The following is a 24425-nucleotide window of genomic DNA, read 5'->3' as shown; positions in this document are numbered from 1 at the left end:
CAGGAGATCAAACTAATATGTTAGTCCTGGAGATCAAACTCAGATCGTACAGCTTGGCAACTAGTGCCTTTACCTGATGAACCTTCTCATTAGCGCTCCAGTGGAATATTTTTTAAAATGTAAATAAAGTGATGTGTTTCCTTCTGTGCTCTAATATTATGTCAATCATTATGAATTAAGTTTTAGTGCACCAGTTTTAAGATTTTATAAATGGAAATAGTAGAGGTTGTCAGATATTAGGTCCAGGAGAATGAATCCGGGAGTGTGAGAGCAGTGATGAGTTTATAAAGAACAAAGCCTAACTGATGTTGTTGAAACTCCTCATGGTCTGGACTGCAGGGGTAGGCTCATTAGCCCAAGCAAGAGATAACATAGCAGAGTTTCACACAGAGAGACAAACACATCCTTCTTGTGCCACTAATTTCTTCTGCAGTATTATTTAATTTCTGTAGTCATTTGGATGTGACTGTCTTTTCTATCTTCTTGATATGAAGCTCCAGATTTTCAACCTTTACTAATTGATCATCTGTAATAATAAATTTCCCCCTAAAATTGTTTTTTGCTTAAAAATATTTTGGATGTTATGTTATAATTTTGTTTTTATTCTACCCAGATTTTAGAGATTTTCTTCTTTACAGTTAATATTTGCATGTTCATTTATGAGTTTGATACAGATTTGCATTTCATGTATTCACCCACAAAGTTTTCAGTACCCTGACCACCCTCCCTGTCTTAACAGACCCTTCTCCAGCTTCAGCAGCTGGTCAAAGTACAGGCAGCAGGGACCTGGGCTCACTTGGGGAGGTACATCTTTCTGGAATGTAGTCCCTGCCAGCTTTTGAATTCCAGTAGCTTTACATGGGTGTATGGTATTTGAGGTCTGTTGTACCTTCTTATTATTTTTGGTGGCAATGAGTGGATGTTTTCTACTAGTAAATCTAATCTGTTTTGATGGCAGGCTTTTCACTATGATGTTGACTAAGGACACTTGTCATTTGATATTTTCCCATATTACATCATGTAGAAGAAATGCATCCCAGTGTTCAAATTTTAGTGCCTGCTGTCTTATATTATGAGACAAATAACTCTTACACTCATACTATAAGCATCTAGAAGAGAGCATCTGATCCTCTAGGGTTGCAGATAGTTGTGAGCTGCTCACTGTGATTACTGAGAGTCAAGTTATGATCCTGAAAGTGCAGCAAGACCTCTTAACCACAGAACTATTTCTCTAGCCTCTATAAACTCTTATATTTTACAAATATTTCAATGATTTTCTTATCAGAATTATGTATATTTGTTCTTTAATGATAATTAATCATAATTATTTAATTGTAACTTTATAAGTCCCTGTTACATGGGTAAGGTAAAACCTTATCTGGGCACCATAGTCATTCAGAAAACAGTGAGTTTCTGAACTACGCAAGCACTAAGTCAATCTGGTCTGCCTCTTCAGACATGTAGAGTGATAACCACACTTTTCAGCCATTTATTGCTTGAAAAACGCCCTCTTTTCTTGACGAATCTAATTCTAACTAAAATATTGGGGCATAAAAATGGAATGGATTTGTGCTTAAAAAATTAAGTGACAGGCAGTACTTAAGGCAGCATGCAAACTCACCATTACAGTATTAGAGACACTCAATCCTATTATTGAATGTTTTCTGTAGTTTCTCATCTTCTCAAGTTTATCTTAAAATATGAGTTTTGAAAAAATTAGTTTTGTTTGTTTTATGAAACAACTATGAATTTGGGTATAAGACTGAATGACATCTCTCTGATGATGAAAAATAATACATTAGTTATAAATAATGAAAATTAATGTATAGATAAATTTGTGGAAGCTACATACAATACTCACACGTCAATAAAAACAAAATCTTCAGGGAAAAATACTGTAAATCTTGAAGAAGTAGAAAATTCAAAAATTGTACTCTGAGAATCTGAGGCACAACAGAAACCAAGCCTCATTAACTCTAATTAGGATTCCTATACACACCTAAAATTTAATGCTGCAGGCTTTGAAAGAGGGACATTCTGCAAGTTAATGCCAGCTCAAACTTTCCTAACAAAACAGCTTGAGTATTGAGTCATTTATTCCGTTTTCTTTTATCAGAGTCTTCCTACTGTGTGTTCTGGATGCTAGTGGGCTTGTCTTCATGAAGTGTGCACAGTTTGTACAGGCAGCTTCTGAAAGTCAGTTGCTTTCCTTGCTCTCCATTTCATCTCACTCAGTTCAGCATATCACGTGTAGTAAGTTTCTATGGGAAAATAGCAAGTAGCCTGGTTACTCAGCAGCATTTAATACAGCCAGGCTACCATCAGCAACTATGCAAAGACTTATTTCTAGGTCCTCACTAATTATTTCATTTAATTTGTGCTCTGCATTGTCCATCTGCCTCATTTTAGCACTAATTCCTTAAGGATAGGAAATCTCTCTTAATTTTTAAAAATTCCAATAATATTTTAACCTCTGCTTTATACAGTAAATACAAATTCAAATCAACCTACTATTTACTACATTACTGAATTTCTGCACCTTTTTTTGGTGGATGTTGATTTTTTTATCTTGTTTTGAGAGGATCTCATGTAGCCAAGGCTTAACTTTAACTTGCTCTGTAGCCATGAGTGGCCTTTAAGTCCTGACCATACGTCCTCTACTGTGGCTTTGAAGGCTTTACAACAGGTTCGATTTTTGTAGCCAGTTCTGAACCAGAAACCCAGATCATTTTATTTTAGCCATATTGAAGCAAGGAAAATCTGGGGGGGAAAAGTTTTCTGGTAACAGTTAACACATTCAGTCCTAAGTGCACAACGATTTTGAGACATGTTTACATTGAGATTCTTTACAAAATACACCTGACTTCTTTCACAAGAATGGGTTTTGTTGACTCAGAGATTTAGGGTGTTTGAGGTAAACATAGTGACTGTGGGTGTCAGAGTTTTTCTGGTCTTAAGAAAACATAGAAGTCACTTCAGGTGTTGTAAGGCACAAATGACATCTCTCACAAGGATGAGGGATTTTTTTTTGTTTGTATGTTTTATTTTTAAATTTAAATTAGAAACAAGGTTGCTTCACATGTCAATCCCAGCTCCCTCTCCCTCCCGCCCTCCCATATCCTCCCATGAACCCCTCCAGTCCCTCCTATCCCCACTCCTTTACCCAGAGAGGGTGAGGCCCTCCATGGGGAATCTCCAGAGTCTGTCATTTCATTCAGAGCAGGACCTAGGCCCTCACCCATGTGTCCAGGCTGAGAGAGCATTCCTCATTGTGGCATGGGCACCCAAAGTCCATTTGTATGCCAGAAATAAATACTTATGTATTCTCAAGCCCCAAAGATTGCCTAGACCTCCTCAATGACAGCCACATTCATGGGGTCTGGATCAGTCCCATGCTGGACTCCCAGTCATCAGTCTGGGATTCAAGAGCTCCCCCCCTTGTTCAAGTCAGCTGTTTCTATAGGTTAAACAACCCCAGTCTTGACTTTGCTCATCAGTCCTCGCTCTCTGTAACTGGGTTCCAGGAGTTTACCTCAGTGTTAAGCTGTGGGTGTCTGCCTCTGCTACCATCAGACATTAGTTGAAGGTTCTGTTTCCCAGACTCTCTGGCAGTGGGATTGTAGGCTGGCACTCCCCTGATCCATGCATAAAATCCATATATGAGTGAGCAATACCATGTTTGTCTTTTTGTGACTGGGTTACCTCACCTAGGATGGTTTCTTCTAGTGCCATCCATTTGCCTGCAAATTTCAAGATTCAATTGTGGTTTTTTTTGCTGAATAGTACTCCATTGTGTATATGTACCACATTTTCTCTATCCACTCATCAGTTGAGGGGCATCTAGGTTGCTTCCAGGTTCTGGCTATTACATCAGGAATACAGTGGAGCAGATGTCCTTGTTGTATGAATGTGCATTTTTTGGGTCTTGTGGTAGACTGATTCCCATTTTCCTGAGGAATCTCTATACTGATTTCCAAAGTGGTTGTATGAGTTGGCACTCCCACCAGCAGTGGAGGAGTGTTCCTCTTTCTCCTTATTTTCTCCTGTCATTGTTGTTTTTGATTTTAGCCATTCTGACAGGAGTAAGATGGTATTTCAGAGTTGTTTTGATTTGCATTTCTTAAGTGCCTCTCAGCCATTTTGGACTCCTCTATAAAGAATTCTCAATTTAGTTCTGTAGTCCATTTTTAATTTGGATCCTTTGGTGTTTTGGAGACTTGCTTCTTGAGTTCTTTGTAAATTTTGGAGAAGAGCCCTCTGTCAGATGTGGGGTTAGTGAATATCTTTTCCAATTGTGTGGCTACCTTTCTGTCTTGTTGACTGTGTCCTTTGCCCTATAGAAGCTTCTCAGTTTCAGGAGGTCCCATGTATTAAACATTGGCCTCAGTGTCTGTGCTACTGGTGTTACGTACAGAAAGAGGTCTCCTGTACCAATTTATTCGAGGGTACCTCCCACTTTCTCTTCTAACAAGTTCAGTGTGGCTGGATTTATGTTGAAGTCTTTTATCCATTTGGACTTAAGTTTTGTGCATGGCAATAGACATGGATCTATCTGCAGTCTTCTACATGCCAGCATCCAGTTCTTCCAGCATGATTTGTTGAAGATGCTTTCTTTTTTCATTGTATAATTTTAGCTTCTTTGCCAAAGATCAGGTGTTCATACATGTATGGGCTAATATCAGGGTGTTCAGTTCCATTCCATTGGTCTACCTGTCTATTTTTTGCCAATACCAAGCTGTTTTCAGGACTATAGCTCTATAATAGAGCTTGAAGTCAGGGATGGTGATGCCTCCTGATATTGCTTTGTTGAATAGGATTGTTTTGGCTATCCTGGGTCTTTTGTTTTTTTCACCTAAAGTTTATTATTGTTCTTTCAAGTTCTGTGAAGCATTGTGCTGGGATTTTGATGGGGATTGCATTAAGTCTGTAGATTGCTTTTGGCAAGATTGTCATTTTTACTATGTTGTTCCTACTTATCCAAGTACATGGGGGATCTTTCTATTTTCTGGTGTCTTCTTTAATTTCTTTCTTTAAGACTCAAAGTTTGTGATGCAGATCTTTCACTTGTTTGGTTAGGATTACCCCAAGGTATTTTATGTTGTTTGTGGCAATTGTAAAGGGTGATGTTTCTTTGATTTCTTTCTCAGCCTTTTTATAGTCTGTATATAGTAGGGCTATTGATTTTCTTGAGTTGATCTTGTATCCTGCCACTTTACTAAAGGTATTTATCAGCTGTAGGAATTTCCTGATATAGTGTTTGGGTCACTTATGTAAACTATCATATCATCTGTAAATAGGGAAAGTTTGACCTTTTCATTTCCAATTTGTATCCCCTTGATCTCTTTTTGTTGTCTTATTGCCCACATAATAAAAGCTATATACCAGCAAACCAACAGCCAACCTCAAACTAAATGGACAGAAATTCAACAGGATTCCTCTAAAATCAGGAACAAGACAAGGTTGTTTACTCTCTCCATACCTTTTAAATTATACAAGGATGAGTCTTATGGCCTAGAAATAATACTAGTAAAACACAAATTCTGGAAGGTATGGGCAGAATCTGGCTCAACAGGTAGATAAGGATTACCTGCCAGGTTGTAAACTGCATTTCCCCCAGCATTCTGGGACAATGTCTAAGAATGTCCCTCCTTAGAAGACATAGCCTGTGTGTTTAACTTTATTGGCTTCACTGGTACTTATCTGTATGCATGAGGCCATCTTTAGTGAGCCAAAGTGTAGAAGGCATAAAAGGCCTTGTACACACAGACATGACTAAAGGTGAATTTATGGATATAGAAGGTTCTTAGGAATTGAAACTAGCCACAATAGGAATAGCCAACTTGCAAGGTTTTATATCTTTTGGGCTGAATGTGAATCCATAGGAGATTATTGATAAAAAGTAGCATTAAGTATGGGCAGCTTAAGACCACTTAAGCTAGATCACTTCAGTCCTATAAGTCATTATTATTGTCCTCCCTTTTTCCTCTCTCATTCCCAACTCTAGCCCAGGCTTCAGGAATACTGAGAATACTTACTTCCCGTGTGTTCTTCAGTCTATGTATTCCAATGCTGTGATGTTGACCACACTCTTGAAAGTCAAGGCAGATGCAGCCTATTTTATCCTGGTCTCAGCTTGAATATCTAGAGGTATATGTAGATGTATCATTTTACCTTGGAGGAGGATCTTTAAGTACAACATGGAAGCTTCTACAGAAATATTAGGAGATGGGTAGCAAACACAATTCCAAGAAGTGATGAGATAACCTACTGAGAAGGACAAAACTATCTGAACACAACAAGCTCTGGATTCTGCAAAACATATTTCAGTAGTCACATTACCCTCTACAGTTAAATGAAAAATCATTCCTTGACTTACAGAGGGAATATTAAGCTCCTTGATAAGTGAAAACAAAGGAAACCCAAAATATAACTCTTCAGAAAGCTGTGCAAGATGAAGGACTCCAAAAAATGCCTTGCCTAATTTTACCTTTCACTCAGTTACTGAATGGCTTTGGGGATATTGCACAGTGTATACAGCACTTGTCACACAACCATGAACACTTATTTTAACCACGCATAATGAAGCTGGGCATGGTGGAGCATTCCAGTAATCCCACTGCTGGGAAGAGGAGATAAAAGGATCTTTGGGGCTTTCTGGCCAGCCAGCCTTATGGAATTGGTAAGATCAGGCCAGTGAGAGACCCTGTCTCAGAAAAGTAGATGAAGGACTGGAAAGATGACTTAATACTCATGTCAGGCAACTCCCAACCACCCATTATTCCAACTCAAGGAGCTCTGACTTTTATCTGACTCCTCTGGCTTTTGTGGGAACCTGCAGTCATGTGCATACACCTGTCTACTAATAAACACATGTACATAACTGAAAAAACCAAATAAACCAAAAAAGATGGAAAGTGTTTGAGGAATGGCACCTGAGGTTGACTTCTGACTTCTACACATATAAACATATTCACATACTGAATGCACAAAATACATGCATATAATAAAATACATGAATCTTATTAATTGACTCAGTTTCATATTAAGAAAGGAAATCACTGTATCATGTGTGTGTGCATGTTCACAAACACTGGTATCCAAGACAGCTTTGGAAATAATGAGGGATGTGTTTATTCTAGAGTCAATGTAATCCTTTAATTAAAAATAGCCTATTTCTTTCTGAATTTGTAAAGCAAATGAACAGGTGCAGAAATGTCAGTAACCTCCTCTTACTAGGTCCTCATTACTTTGTTTCTTTCTGACTCTGAACAACTGTGTTTGAAGTATTATCAAGATGAAGTAGCTTTTTGAAAAGCACTCAGAATTGGCTTTCACTTCTACCAGATAATGCCAGCTCCCCAGTGCTATGGCTATTCCAGTCCCTTAATTCCTTTCTATTATATCTTGCCATGATTTCATCAGGTGAACAAATCCAATTTTCTTATAAGAAACACTGGAATTATCTAAACCAACACAAGCAATTTCAAGGGAGTAAAAAATGAAGAATTAGAGAGGTGATTTTTTGGGAAAGAATGTTTTGTTGTCTAGATTTAAATTGAAATAACAGTTTCAGAAAATGAGCTAGGATTGGAAGTGTATTTCTTCCCTTAGCATCAAAACATAGGTGATATAGATTTTGTATGGAATACCTTGGTTTGTTGCTTGATGCTCATAATCAATATTTTAAAAAAGAAGGAGGTATGAAACAAGAATATGATACACTTTTAAGTACTGATTTTCCATACAGATTTTCTTATTCTATAGTTTCTATAGATTGTTAAGCCTCTGAATGTTCTTAAGTATTCACACTCATTCTTTGCATCTAGTCTGTGAGTTTTGTCTTTGTTTCTTCTCTTTTTAGAACTAATTTTAATCACACACACAGATGCAGGTGCTCCATGGTAAGTGTAGAGATCAAGAGATCACTTATGGGAGTCAGTTCTCTCCTTGTACCATGTGGGTTCTGGCAACTGAGGCCTTTGCTCTATGTGGCAGCTCTTTAGCTGCTAAACCATCTTGCTATATTCTTGTCCTGTCTACTTGAAGCTCTATACATGTTTGTTTCTCAATCAACTCTATGTATTGACTTGTTTAGGATTCTTGCCTACTGTAGAGACGAATGGATACCATTTCAGGGATTCAATATGCAGTATTGTGTTTTCTTGGACTAATATCTAGAAAAGAATTTCAACCTCTTCTCCAGGGATTTTGCAGAAGTAAACTTTGAGAAGCCCTGTATTAATGAATAGAATTTGCATTTGAATATTTCATAAGCTTAATGATCTATGGAAGGAGTAATTTTAGTCAAATTCCCACCTGTTGAATTCCATTGATAGCTATTCATCCAATGTAATGCAGTGTCTCATTTAGGTAATGAGTGGATTCTTCTTTCACCAGAGTCACATTAATATACCTGTAGAAAATTATGGTCTTGGCCATTTTTAGAGAAGTGAATTAGTGATACAGTTTCTTCTTTATAGTTGATCTGCTTTTAATTAACTAAGCTTATTTTTGGTGATTTTTTACATAATGCATTATGATTACTCTTTCTCCAACCTTTCATTTTTTTTCTCTATCCTATCGCTATCAAGCACCTCCCTCTTCCTTACAGATTCCCCAGATTCATTCTTTTTATTTTGTGACCCAATGAGTTTACACAGTGTCTCCTGTGTTAGAATCATTTTGGAGCACCTGGTAGGCACCCCAGTGGACAGACATCTAGAGGCAGTAACTTCCTATATCCCATAATCTATTCATAGATATTTGTTCGGCCATAATAGGCAAGGTTCACTAAGTCACTCCCTCATTTATGCCTGACTGTTGATAGGCTCTTCTTTATTGAAAAAATAGTCTCAGATGAACCTGTGGTGATTTTAAGTGTCAACCCTGAAGACAAGTAGAGATTTACTAATAAAAGAAGAAAATCAGCAGCCATTCTTGCCTAATGCACAGAAATATCACAAGGATGTTGGGTGATTATCTGATCATGTCTCATTCCTGTCTGTGACCTTACTCTCTGTCTGTTTTGAATCCACCTCATCATGAAATGTCTTCATCCATGTCAGTCATTTTACTTTTTCTATTACAGTCTCTCAATTCACCACAAAACCTTTTTTAAAATTTTGTGTTCAAATCTTCCTCCCTGTAGCTTGTGCCTACTAGAACCAGTCTCAACAGGTTCACATTCCAGAAGAGTATTCATTTGAAACAACCAAATTTCAAACTCCTTGCTGGAAATGGAAATACCTTTGGGTATTCTGTTTCTACTCAGACACACACACACACAGATACACACACACACACACACACACACATACACACACACAGAGAAAGAGAGAGAGAGAGAGAGAGAGAGAGAGAGAGAGAGAGAGAGAGATTGATTCAGAGGGTATCTTTTAATTTTAGTGATTTCATGACTATGGCTGCATTAGCAAAAGGATTTGTTATTTTACTAAATATTTTTATTGTTTGAGAATTCTATGCTTCATGTAATATCATGCAATGTGTTTTGATCAAGTCCATCCTCCATTTCCTCCCCTCTAAACCTTTCTTTATTACTCCACCACATCTCTCTCCCAACTTCATGTTTATTTTATTTATCTTTTTAATTTTTACTGAGTTTACTTAGTGCTACCTGCAAATGTATGGGTATAGGACCACCTACTGGAGAAGCATGGGTTAAAAAAAAAGGAATAACATCAATGAAAAATTTTGCTGTTCATTTAAAATCACAACGTTGGATAAAGGCTCTTTAATTTGCAATGCATGAAGCACCCTTTCATTGTCATTTAAATATTGATGATGTGCATGTTACATGCATATCAGTGTGCAGGTGTGTCGGTGTGTGTGTGTGTGTCTATATACACGTGGGCATGTGCGCAAGCATGTATGTACATTTGAGGACCAGAAGATGATATCAGGTGATTTCCTCTGTTACTCTCTGTTTTACTGCTGTGAGACAGGGTAACTTACTGAATTGCAAACAATATTTTGGTCTAGGGGAACTGGCCTGAATGCTTAGGCTATCTGCCTGTGTTTGCCTACAAGTGTTGGGATTGCACACATGTGACTTTTTATGTGAACCCTCAGGAGTTGAACTTGGGTCTTCAGTTTGCAAAGCAAGTGTTCTTACACCTGAAATATTTTTTCCTTGTGTCTTTAACTTCATTTCTTTAGAGATGATTGAGTTTCTGTTATGCAAATAGCATTACAATTGGGGTTGGTAGTCAAGATTGAATACCTTGTGCCAGGGTTTTACTAAGTACCAAGGGAAAACTGCAAAACCAAAGAACCTATTTTCAAAACTGATAAAATATGGCCAGAAGTTCTTGACAGCTGGTTGTCAGAATTGAAGAGGGATTTGTGTATAAGACCCAAAGGTTTTGAACATTAGCCTGAGGATTCAGAATGAGAATCTGTCAGGAAGTGATAGTGATATGTGTTTTATTGTCACTTGACACAGAGAAAAATGCCTGACCCAAGTGTCTGTGTAATGGTTTTGTCTGTCACTCTATGGATCACTTCTGGTCACCAACCCAATGTCTGTACATCTAGAAAGGAATGAACAAGTCTTAGTATATGGAGCTTTCTGTCTAAGGTGTGGATAGAGTAAGTTCATTGTCTTGCTGTTACTGATGACCATATGCAAACATGGTATAGAGAGAATGGTTGAACATTCTGTGGAATGCTACATCTAGGACCTTGCCAATGTAGCAGGGAATTGATGTTGAAAACCTCTCAGGAATAACTCTAGTGAAAGTCAGGCCGGGAACTTTGGTTTTGCAGGAAAGTCTTGGTTAAGAGGGCCAGAATGAATAGAAGGGGCTGCAGAGACTAAGGTACATTTCAAAGCAGGGTGATGTCCTTTATGGAGACTTATTAATTCATGTAAAATGGCACCAAAAGAGATGTTTCCATATCTGGTGAATTGTGAATGTGATTTTGCTAGGAACTAAGTGAAGGGTTTCCAGAGGTGCATGCTTTAAATAAGCAACCACAGATTTGATTTTAAAACACTTATTTTAAGTTTAGCTATGTGTATGTAGTATGGTATATGTTTATATCAGTGCAGAGGCCAGAAGGAGAATTCAGATACCTTGCAACAGGAATTAGAGTTGGTTGTGAGTCACCCAATATGGGTCCTGGGCAGCAAACACGGTCTTCTGCAAGAGCAGAGAGCTCTCTTAACACGGAACCATCTCTGCAGCATCCATAATTGTTTTAGATCACTATATAAAACTATGAATGCACTAGACATGGGCACATGTGTTCTTGTTAATGTTTCACTTTGTACTTGAGACCTTTATATTATAACACTGTATGGGATGTGAAGTTCACTGTCTTTTTAGGGACTCTCAAGTGTCCTCTAATGGACACCATAATAATAGTGACCTCAAGTCCAAGAGTCAGTGTTAGCCACCATTACAAAATAGAGAATAAGATCAAATCTCCTCTTAGAAACCACTTGCATATTAAAAATACCCAGGTAAAGGTGAGAAACCCCTGCTGACAAAGGAAGAGAGCTGTGGTTGATTTGCTGGAGTTTCTGTGAACAGAGAGCCACAGCTAGGATAATTAGCCAGTCATTACTCTCTCACAGTGCTGCTGCTGAGGTCTCAGATACAGGCTTGCTTCAGAGTTTTTCTCTGTGACTTGTTGAAGGCTGTCTTCCCTCACTGTCTTTCATATTGGGTATTCTTCCTCCTAGTTCTCTTCCTTTAAGGACAACAGATAGAGGGGATGAGAGCCTGCTGAGAGGGTCTACTTGTATATTCATTATATTTTTAAAGGATCTACCTGACAGAGAACTGGTGGTGAGGGTATCAACATATATACAGGGAAGACTGGTAATTCAAACTCCACTTAAACCAACATCTAAATCAGGAACTGAACTCAAGTAATCAGGCATTGAGGCATTAGCCTTTACCAACTGAGCCATCATAATGGCCTAAATTATTTTCTTAAGAACTTCTTCCCAAAGCCATTCATAAGTGTATATTATTATTTTTATTCTTGTGAGATTATTTCATGATTTCTTTCAATAGTCACTTCAAAGGAATAATGTGAATTGAGGATTTTTTTAAAAAAATAAATCTTCTCCAATAGAGATGTTTGTGGGAAACAGTCTGTAATGTCTCATTTCCTGTACAGGAAGGAATGTTCAAGTGGAAGGAAGTGAAAGGTGATGCATGAAAATCATAGAGATTTCCTGCCACCAGGGAGGCTTTGATGTGGAATGAAGCAAAGCCAAGCCAATAGTTTGAGGCATGGTATATATGGGAGCAGACACATCTCACACTTACATTTCTTCAGGAAGCAGCATAGGAATGCTGAGTGAGAACCCTGTGATGACACTTGCTCACAATTGATTTCTAGCAGATAAACAATAAATAGAAAGAGGAGACACTGATGTGGCCAGGTATTGACAAGGGCAGCCATGTGGACAGAAGAACATCAATATCAGAAGTCCTGCTCCAGTACAAGCCTGTGAGATAGACAGACAGACAGATAGACAAATAAATAGATAGATAGAAAGCACAGACAGACAGATGGATAAGATAGGCAGATAGCAAGAGAGATAATACATAGATGATAGACATATAGATAGATAGTAAATATAAGATAGATTATATAGTAGATAAATGACAGAAAGAATAATGAGATAGGCAGACAGATATACAGATGGTGATGTATATAGATATAGGTAAATGATATAGATAGAGGATATATAGACAAATATAGAGATATAGATGTTGGATGATAAATATGTAATATAAAGATAATGATGAATAGATGATAAAAGATGTATGGATTAAACAGAAGGATAAAATATAGATGGTATAGTATGTAATGCAAAGATGATAGAGCATTATAGAAAATAGATGATAAGTGCAGATAATGGATAATAGAAAGATGATAAGCAAGTATGTATGTAAATTAATAGATTGATGCTATGTATGCATTTATATATAGATATGATAAATAATACACAATAGAGGAAAGCTATATTACAGATTATAGATAAGTTATGAATATGGTAATAGATTTTGTAGATAACAACTGGTAGATCAATGATAGGTAGTAAAATATGTAATAGATGATGATTGAATTATGATGAGATTATTTTCTTTGTATGTCTTGAAATACTTCAAAGAGTTTTTCAGACACCATAGACAGATTTCCTCATCCTATTCTAGAATAAGTTCAACTACATATTATTATGATGGTCCACATCTGTGACACATACGGAGCCACCTAAGACACCAAAATGGGGAATCCATATGAGAGATAGCCTCTTTTGTGGAAAGAGAAACTGCATTATCTTCTTGTGTCAGGAATCTGACCCTTTTCTGCACATCTCAGGAATCTGACCCTTATCTAAGTGAAAGCATCCCACAGCATGCTGTTATCCTAACGACCAGAGGTCACTCATGAAAATTTCTGCATACAACACTTTCTGTTTTTCACAGTAGTCTCTTCCCCCTTAATACGCACCTATCACTTTCCTGCTTAACTTAAACCACCCTCCAAAAACTTACACTCTCTTTGGGCACTGCCCCCTCTCTTTTCTCAGACACAGCCTGGCATTTTGTAATTCAATAGTTTTGTGATTTGGCCTCAGTGCAGCTCTGGTGCTTTCTTTCTCTTGTAAACTGTATACAAGTTACAAATAGGTAAAGGAACTTGGGGGATGTTTGGAGAGACTAAAAGGAGCAGGGTTGATAAGATCACAGAGAATAAAATATAATTTATTAATAGTAAAGAAATCTGGAATGCAGTTATAAATTGTGGTAATTCTGGGCTTGCACTTGGAAGGTTTAACAGATTGAAAAATTCACCTTCTGTGCTGTGTTACTTGACTCTGTCACTGTGACAAAATTCATGAGAACAACTAAGTGTAAAGAGGCTCATGGGCTCAAATCATTCAGTCATGGACAAGATGTTTTACTATTCTGAAACTAGTGTCGAGGCAGAACATGGTGGTAGAGGAAATGGTGGTTGGCATAAAGATTGAGCTGTTTTTAAACAGAACTCCTGACCAGGAACCCATTATGTTCTGAATGCTTGAATAGTTTGATCCACTCATGACTACAGAGTCTTTAATGATTCAACACTTGCTGGTTCATTGGGGACCAATTCTTCAACACAAAGAAGTTTGGGAAGAATTGAAGATATAAGCCAGGACACATGATTTACATTATCTCCTGATGAAGGCTGAGCTTAGTAGCTTTGAATTAATTGATATATGTATGGTGGCCTTCCTGATCCACCTCTCTCTTCCATATTCTTTCTGTTTTCCCAATTAATTTCATAACATAACGAAGATTCCTATTTAGAATTTGAGACTTTACATGGTTAAGTATGTAGCATACACTTTAGGCATTTTAGACCTTAAGCTATGGGATGCTAGACTCTAAGGACATTCTTTAGCACCATCTAGAACCCTAATGATTAGGATCAGATACTTCCCCTTTGGATGCTTTTGCTGTGTGAATTCCTCAACTCCGAGTCTCAGAGAGGGCACACACAGAAGTACCCCGAAGGAGTGACTTCTAGAGTTTATTGGCCTGTTTTCTCTGTGTATGTACTGTCAGAACCATCCATTAAAACCAATTCTATGGAAGGATGTAATCTGTGCAAAAGGTTCCTTCAGAATTTCTCTGTAAATGGTATTTGTCTATTCCTATGCTCTTTATTTTCCCTTGGTATTTGTATGTTTAAATAAGATTGTGGGAGACATATATAGGCATTTGTAAAATAAACTATTAAGTAAAAACTAATACACAATGGGCATATGTGTCTGTACAAGAGTTAGACCAATAGAAATTAATACAATATAATAAAGTAAAATAATTACATATACAACTTTGTATTAGACAAGTATTTACTCAGTTTATAATTTTATTATAAACAAGAAGGGCAGATTTTTAAAAACATTAAAAATTTCTGTTTAACTCATACAACAAGGAGATCTGTTCCACTATATTCATAGCAGCATTATTTGTAATAACCAGAACCTGGGAACAACCTAGATGCCCCTCAACTGAAGAGTGGATAGAAAAACTGTGGTACACTTACACAATGGGGTATTATTGAGTGGAAAAAAACAAAAAACAAAAAACAGTGGAATGTTGAAATTTGCAGGCAAATGGACGGCACTAGAAGAAACCATCCTGAGTTAGGTATCCCAGTCACAAAAAGATAAAAACGGTATGTACTCACTCATATATGGATTTTAGACATTGATAAAGGGAGTGCCAGCCTACAATCAAATTGCCAGAGAGTCTGGAAAACAGAACCTTCATCCAGTGACTCATGGAAGCAGAGGCAGAAACCCAATGCTAAACACTGAACTGAACTCCTGGAATCCAGTGACAAGAGAGGGAGGACTGATGAGCAGAGGGGTCAAGATTGACACACAGAAACAGCTGACCTGAACAAGTTCTTGGACCCCAGACTGATGGCTTGGAGACCAGCATGGGACTGATCCACACCCCCTGAATGTGGGTGTCAGTGAGGAGGCCTAGGCAATCTATGGGGGCTTGGGTAGTAGATCAGTATTTATCCCTGGCATACAAATGGACTTTGGGTGCCCATCCCACAGTGAAGGATGCTCTCTCAGTCTGAAATCTTGGGGAAGGGCCTAGGTCCTTCCCTGAACATAATGACAGACTGTGGAGATCCCCCATGGAGGGCATTACCCTCTCTGGGGATCTGAGTGGGGATTGTGTGGGAGGTTGGGCGGCCTGCTGGAGGGGCTGGGGAGGAAGGGAGGCAGAGGGATCTGGGATTGACATGTGAAGCAAGCTTGTTTCTAATTTAAATAAAATATAAAACAAATTTAAAAAAAGAAAAAAAATTCTGTTTATTGAAGGCAGACCCACCACACCTCTCCTACTGCCTCTGAAATCCAAGTTCCCTAGTCTCACTGCCAACTCTGTAGAAGGAAACCTGCTGATGTCTCCCTTTCCTATCTGACAGCATCATCAATAAAGATACAGTCTCTGATCTTAAGATGCTCTCACTGCAACCCAAGAGAGCAAGCCAGGCCATCTTATATGGGATCACGTTTGAACACTGGTGTGTCTACCACTGCAAGTTCACTGCCCAAACAAGATGCCATGACATACTTGGTTTGTGTGTGTGTGTGTGTGTTTAATTATGTAAAGATATGCTGTATTTGATTCCTCTTGTCTGCTTAAGGCACCTGACTGGTCTAGTAAAAAGCTGAAGGGCCAATAGCTAGACAGGAGAGGGATAGGTAAGATTGGCAGGCAGAGAATAAATAAAAGGAGAAATCTAGGGTCAGGAGAAGAATGGGAGAGGAAAGTGGAGGAGATAATGAGGGAGAAAGAGAGAGACACACCTGGGGCAAGAAGTTAGGCAGCCTCTAGCCAGCCAGACATGAGAAGCAGTAAATTAATATATACAAAAGGAAAGAAAAGCAAAAAAACCCAAGGCAAAAAGTAGATAAAGAAAAGCAAGTTAATTTAGTCCAAAAGAGCTAGCCAGAAATGACTCTATGCTAGGCTTAGCATTTATATCTAATGAGGACTCTCCATGCCATTATTTGGTAGCTGGGTGGTAACCAAAATAAAAAGATGGGTAAACAGACCAATTTTCCTTATGAATATGGATACAAAAACATACTTGCAAAACAAACCAAAGAACACACCAAAAAAGAAAAAAAACCTTCACTTGTGATGAAGTAGGCTTCATCTAGAGTTGCAGGGATGGTAAAATATGCAAAAATCAATTAGTGTAATCTATCATATAAAGAAACTGAAAAAAGACACTTACTATAGATACAGATAATGCCTTTAACAAAATATATCACCCCTTCATAATAAAAGTCTTGGAGAGATTAGGGATACAAGGTACATAGCTAAACACAATAAAGGCAATTTACAGCAAGTCCATATCCTATATCAAATTAAATGGAGAGAATCTCAATGCAATTCCACTAAAACCAGGGTCAAGACAAATTTACCTTCTCTCTCCATACTTATTCAATATAATATTTGGCATCTTGGCTAGAACAGTAAGACAACTGAAGGAAATCAGAAGATACAAATTAGATAGGAAGAAGCCAACATATAATTATGCTTGAATGATATGATAGTATATCTAAGTGGCTGTACTACTGATAAACACTCTCAGCAAAGTAGCTAGATACAAGTTTAACTCTGAAAACATCAGTAGTCCTCCTATATACAAATGACACATGAACTGAGAGTGAAATCAGAGAAACAACACTTTTCACAATACCCTCAAGTGATATAACATGTCCTGGGGTCATTATAGTAAATGAAAAAGTTATATGATAAAAATGTCAAGTCATTGAAGAAAGAATTTGAAGAAAAGATCAGAAGATGGAACGATCTCCCATGCTCATGTATTGATGTATTGGTAGGATTAAAATAGTAAAAATGAGGCCGGGCTGGACCGAGAGCCTCAAAAACAATACAGAGAAACCCTGTCTCATAAAAACCAAAAAAATAGTAAAAATGGCCATCCTGTCAAAAACAATCTACAGATTCAACAAAATCTCTACCATAAATCAAACACAATACTTTACAGACCTTGACAGGAAAATTCTAAACTTTATATTAAAAAATTAAAAAAAATAAACAGAATAGCTAAAACAATCCAGAACAATAAAAGAACTGCTGGAAGTCTCACTGTTTCTGATTTCAAGTTTTACTACAAAGCTATAATAATAAAAACAGCATGATGTTGACATGGAACCATAGAAATTGAACAATGGAATTGAATTGAAGACTCCACACACATATGGATCCCTCATATTTGAATAAAAAAGCCAGGAATACACACTGGAAACAGGACAACATCATCAGTAAATGGTGCCATTCCAGTTGGGTGTATGGGTGTAGAAGAATCTAAATAGAGCCACACTTATAGCCCTGTACAAAACTCAAGCCCAGGTGTATGGAAGACTTCAACATAAAACCAGATACACTGAACCTGATAGAACAAAAAGTTGGGAATAACCTCAAACACACTGGCACAGGAGACAACTTTCCAAATAGAACATCTTCAGTGAAGATGCTAATGTCAACAATTAATGAATGCAACCTCATGGAACTGAAAACCTTCAGTAAGGCAAAGGACACTGTCATTTGGACAAAGTGGTATCTTACAAATTGGAAAAATATTTTTATCAACTATCCATTTTATAGAGGACTAATACCGAAAATACATAAAGAACTCAAATGAATTATATATGAAAAACCAAATAATACAGTTAATAATGGGGTACAGATCTGAAAAGAGAATTCTCAACAGAGGAATCTCAAGTGGCTGAGAATTACCTAAAAATGTTTACAAGGAGGAGCTCATGGATCCCAGGCTGACAGCTCAGAAACTAGCATAGGACCAAACCAGACCCCCTGAACCTGGGTGTCAGTTAGGAGGCCTGGGAAGTCTATGGGGCATCTGGTAGTGAAACAGTATTTATCCCTAGTATACAAATGGACATTGGCAGCCCATTCCCCACAGAGGGATAATCTCTCAGCCTAGACACATGGGGGGAAGGCTAGGTCTATTACAAATGATGTGGCAGACTGTGATGATCTCCATGAAGGCCTCACATTTTCTATGAAGCAGAAAAGAGGTGGGATGGGGATCAGTGGGGGGCATGGGAGTATGGGAAGGAAAGGGAATTGGGTCTGATATATAAGATTGTTTCTAATTTAAATTAAAAAGTAAAAAAAATGCTTGACACCTTTAGTCATCAGGGAAATGAAAATCAAGACAACTTTGAGATTCCATATTACACCTTTCAGAATGGCTAAGATTAATACCACAAGGAACAGCTAATTTTGTGTAGGATGTGGAGCAAACAGAACACTACTCCATTGCAAACTTGTACAGCCCCTATCAAAATCAAGATGGCAATTCTTCAGAATGTTGGGACTCAGTCTACCTCAAGATTTAGGTATATCACTCTTGGTCATATGCCAAAATGACACTCCATCCTGCCACAAGGACACTTGCTCAACCATGCTCATTGAGACTTTGTTCATAATAGCCAGGAACTAGAAACAAACTAGCTTCCCCTTAACAGAAGAATGGATAAAGAAAATGTGGTGCATTTACACAATGGAGTAAACTGTTAAAAAATATGAAATTTGTAAGTAAATGCATGGAACTAGAAAAAAATCATCCTGAATGATGTAACCCATACTCGGACAGATAAACATGATGTATATTTGCTTATAAGTGAATATTAGTCATTAATAAATGATAACCAAGCTACAATTCATAGACTCAGAGAGGTTAGGTAAATAGGAGAGGTCAAGGGAGATGAATGGATCTCCTTGGAAGGAGAAAATATAATATACTCTACAGGCAGACTAGTGATGGGTGGGAATGAATAGAGGGGAGGATCAGATGTGGGTAGTAATGGAAGAGAGTTTTGGGAGAGACAACTGGAAATGGTTGGCATTTGGGGATGGTGTGGAAACCAAACACTGTAGAAACTTCCTGTTACATATGAAGGTGATCCTAATGAAGACTGCTAGTAGTGGGAAGATGGAGTCTAAACTGCCCATCTTTTTCACCAGGTAAGGCTTCCAGTGGTGGTACTAGAATGCATGCAATTGAGTTCTTGGACAAGGGAGTCCCATGGAAATTCCCAAACAAACCAGACTATTGTTAAGATAAAGGGTTGCTCTGCAGAAACAAGTATCAGGGCTCCACTCAGTTCATTGACAACATCCACTCAGTTCATTGAACACAGGATAGTTGAGCTTGTGCCTACATGGGGCCTCCACCACTATATTCTAGTCTCTCGTGCAGGAAGCGACTCTGCAGGCTACCAAAAAATAGTGGACACCCACCCAGTCACAAAACCTTTGACCTACAATCTGTCCTGCCTAAAAAATAAGCTAGAGCAATGGTGACACAGAACTTGAGGGAGTAGCCAATCAACATCTGATTTGACTTAAGGACTACTCCATGAGAGGGAACCCATGCTTGACATTGCTTGGGTGACCAAGAACCATAGACTAGATAGCCCAGTGACCAAGAATAAAACAAAACATAACTGGTCTAAAGGAAAGTATCACTTAAATGACACCTAATGATGCTCTGCTATCCTCATAGATCAGTGTCTTATCTAGTCATCATCAGAGAGGTTGTCCTGGGTAGAAGATAGGCACAGATATAATTACTCACAGCCAGACATTATGTGTAGAGAGAATGCGTGGAACACATAGCTCTAAATGGGATGTCTCTATCAGAGCTCAGGGAATCCAGGGGAAGTAGAGAAGAAAAAAAAACACTGATGGAACTCCTGGAATCCAGTTGTAGAGAGCAAGGAGTGATGAGCAAAGGGGTCAATACCAGCCTGGGGAAACCCACAGAAACAGCTGAACTGAACAATTGGGAGCTCATGGATGCCATACGGACAGCTGGGAAACCAGCATAGGACCAAACCAGGCCTCCTGAACATGGGTGTCAGTTAGGAGGTCTGGCAGCCTACATGGCCTCTGGTAGTAGAACAGTATTTATCCCAAGTGTAGAAATGGACTTTGGGAGTCCATTCCCTATAGAGGAATACTCTCTCAGCCTAGACTCATGAGGGAGGGAGAGAGGGCCTAAGTCCTGCCCCAAATGATTCTACAGACTTTGATGATTCCCCCAATGGAAGGCCTCATCATCCTTGGGGAGCAGAATTGGGATTGGATGTTGGTAAGGAGCATGGGAGGATGGGAGGGAGAGGGAACTGGAATTGATATGTAAAATAAGATTGTCTCTAATTTAAATACAATGAAAAACATAGTTAAATAAAAGATGAGTCAGAGGGATTAAAGGACACCAGGAGAACAATGCCCTCTGAATCAAATAAGCAAGACAGAGACTGAAGCAGTCAGCACAAGGCCTACCCTCTGAGTATATATTATAGCTATCAGCTCAATATTTTTATGGGATTCCTGACTGTGAGAATGAGTGGTTCTCTGACTCTTCTGTCTGCTCTGGAGACTCTTTTTCTTCTGTTGGGTTGCCTTGTTCAACTTTGATATGAAAGTTTTTGCTTCATCTTTTATTTTGCATGTTTGGTTGTTTTCTCTTAGAAGCCTATTCTTTTCCAATGAGAGTCTGAAAGGGAGTGGATCCAGAAAGGAGGGTCTAGAGGGAGTAGAGAGAGGGGAAACTATAATCAGGATATGTTGTATGAGAAAAGACTATTTCAATAAAAGAAAAATTGTTAAAATTACATGAACCATAAAAGGAATATAATAAATATGGAATAATATGCTTCATATATCAATGACTTTTCAAATTAGTAAAAGCAGAGTTTGTCTCTAGGTAGCAAGTTTATTATAAAAGTAAATGTATGTTTTATAAGACAGGGTAGGAAAATTCTTAGTATATAATATATGAAAGATATTTAACATTATTGGTATTTGGAGACATAAAAATAAATAATAATTCAAACTGCTATTTCCTTTTGAGGATTCTTTTTAAAAGTCTAAAATATTAACAAACTACTGAAAATATATGTACATATTAATTAAACTGTGTTTATGATTCTATTAATTTTTGATATTTGTATTTTGCATATCACTTGATCTCCTCACACTGATAAATGTTACATAATGCTTCATGTCTAAATACTGTCACCAGGGAGGATTTAAACAAGACAGGAAATAAAGGAAGAATACATAGCTCTTCCTTCTTGGCATAGTTAAGGCATTCTTTTGAGCAATTCAATCTAAGTATCATTATGCACTAAGAAAACAAATTCCCTCTGGGTATGTGTATTTTTATCTTCTATCTATACTGCTTTCAATTTTTATGTTCTCAGCTACTCAAACCTCACTGCCCTTACAGCATACTAAGGACTCCAATTTAATTGTTGAGTGTTTCTGAATGGTGGTAAACTCTATAGTGGCAGTTGTATGATGCAGTGATTTTGAATCACTGCACTGTAATTATTATTTGTATAACTGGAATTATATATATATATATATATATATATATATATATATATAAAATTCATTCCTAGACACATTTAGACATGAGTATTCTTCAGTGTTTTTTCTGATCATGGGGATTGGGTAAAAATAAACAAAATTATAATTGGCTCATTGTAGGAGAACAATGTCCCTGAAATCAGAGGAGTAATGTGAAAGTCTTAGAGTCTGGCCAGTACTTGACTTTGACTTGGACAATGGTTCCACAGGTCAGATTTCAGCAAATCTTGTCACACAGAATATGGTAGAGAGGGGGAAGGGATAATGTGGAGGAACTGTTGCCTATCTGTCTAACTCCTCCTACCCCTCAGTCTTTGGTAATTATCTGTTCATTACAGGCTACTCTTACCTGATGAAAACAGCTTGCTACATTATTTCAAAGGTCTTAAATTTCAGACACTTTGTTCTTTTTCATTGATGTAGAGTAGTTCAATGGAGGCATACTTATCTAAGTGAAGATCTTACTCCAAAAGTTGACATCATAAAAATAAAGTAAAAATACATGCTTTTTACTTGTAACTAAAACCACAATGCATAGAAGTTACAACATTTTAAAGCATCATTTCAAACACCAGAATTTATAACTCAGCACCAAGATTCAGTATTATTACAACAATCAAATTACTTTTTAGCATCTATTTAAAAGTTTCTAAAGATATTAATTTATTTTGAAAAGTTGATTAAATATGTTATAACCATGTAAAAATAACAATATAATTATAAATACTTATATACAATAATCTTTGTCAGGTGTCTCAGTTTAAGGACTGATATGAAATCTGCATAATAGTCAGACTAAGTACTTAAATAAATTTAGCTTAATTGAAAATAGTTAAGTTTCTGAAACATGTTTCATTCCTGAAAGACTTGGAGGCACATTATTACAATGCTTAGTTACCCAAGTATAAAGAGGTCAGCACTAAAAGATTCCTACTTCATAACACACACAGAGAGAGTGCAAGCTCTTTTGACATTAGTTCAGGCATTGAATTATCATTTAACTTCTATGAATTCTAGAACTCTGTAGCATCTTCTCTGTGATTCTTAGAAGATGAATTAGTCCCTTTATTGTCTGCTCAAATTAGTGGTGACTTAAGTGTATGGAAGAGGACACTTCACAAAGGAACTGTGAGATTCACACGAAGCACTGTCTGTGACTTGTTCACAAGTCTGAGGTATACTGTGTATATTCCATTCAAGCACACACATGTACATACATACCCATGCCTGCTGCAGAAGTGTTTACAGAAATTCATGGACCTAAGAGTCTTTCTTTCAGAATATAGAACTGTCCTATTTTGTGATCACCTTCACTTATTTTCTTATCTCATTCTAGGTTTCTGTGAAATTACAAAATCAAATGGTGTATTTAACTGAGGCCTTTCTTTTTCAAGTCTTACTTTCACTGAATGACACAAATAACATATGTAAATTTGCTCCCTGATCTTGGAAGCTATTCAAACTTACTCTAATGCTCAATGACAAATTAAGTGCCCTTCCAGAAGGAAAATATTCATTTAAAAAGTTATTTTTATATGTGTGACTATTTTGCCTGCATCTATGTGCATCATGTGCTTGCAGTACCTGAAGAAGCCGGAAGAGGGTATTGGATCTCCTGGTGTTAAAGTTACAGGTGGTAGAGAACTATCATGTGGATGTTAGGAATTTAACCTCCAGTCATCTGAAAAAGCAACAAGATCTCTTAACTGGTGAGTCATCTCTCCAGATTCAAGGAAAACATTCTTACTCCAATTCTGTCACTTTTCATAAAATTCTACTGGTAAGGAATGAGTATCTTTTCCCCAAACAAAAATCTGAGACCAGCTGTGGTTCCCAATGATGACTAGATGCCAATAGTCTGATCAGTTTAAGCCCTGGTGCTCTTTAAGATACCATCACAATACTACCTGAGATTGTTCAGACCTATGGAAATGTACTAATCTGTACATTTGGAAAGGCACACAAAAATAGGAAGAAAACTGCATTTGACTTTGATCTTTATAATTTTAAAGCTCCTTAGTGGCCTTCCCAGGAGACCCCGGTGGAGGTCATTTATAAAGAAATAATTGATAACAAATCTTACTTACATAGGACTTTGTTGAGGTGAATTAACATCAGTGAGGTTAAGTCCCATGAAATTGAAGCAGGCAGTAGTCTAATAGCAGAGGGATATGAAACATTTTGACACAAGTTCAAGGATCATAATTTGCATGCTGGTGCCAAAATAAATATTGTGACTTTTAAATGCAAGTCTCCAAGGTGAGACTGCGTAAAGTGAGTTAGGGTTTGATGACATTTAAATTTTAGCAAGAAGTATGTGCATGTAAAGAAAGGTCATTTGGTATTGATTGGAATGCTAGAGGGTGTATCTCATAAACTGAGTGTGCATAGTTCCTAAGCATCAGGAAAGGAGTGTGGCCATAG

Source organism: Mesocricetus auratus, unplaced genomic scaffold, assembly GCF_017639785.1.
Source record: "Mesocricetus auratus isolate SY011 unplaced genomic scaffold, BCM_Maur_2.0 Super-Scaffold_100013, whole genome shotgun sequence".
In the NCBI taxonomy this organism is placed as follows: domain Eukaryota; kingdom Metazoa; phylum Chordata; class Mammalia; order Rodentia; family Cricetidae; genus Mesocricetus; species Mesocricetus auratus.
Note: the sequence above shows the minus strand (reverse complement) of the source record.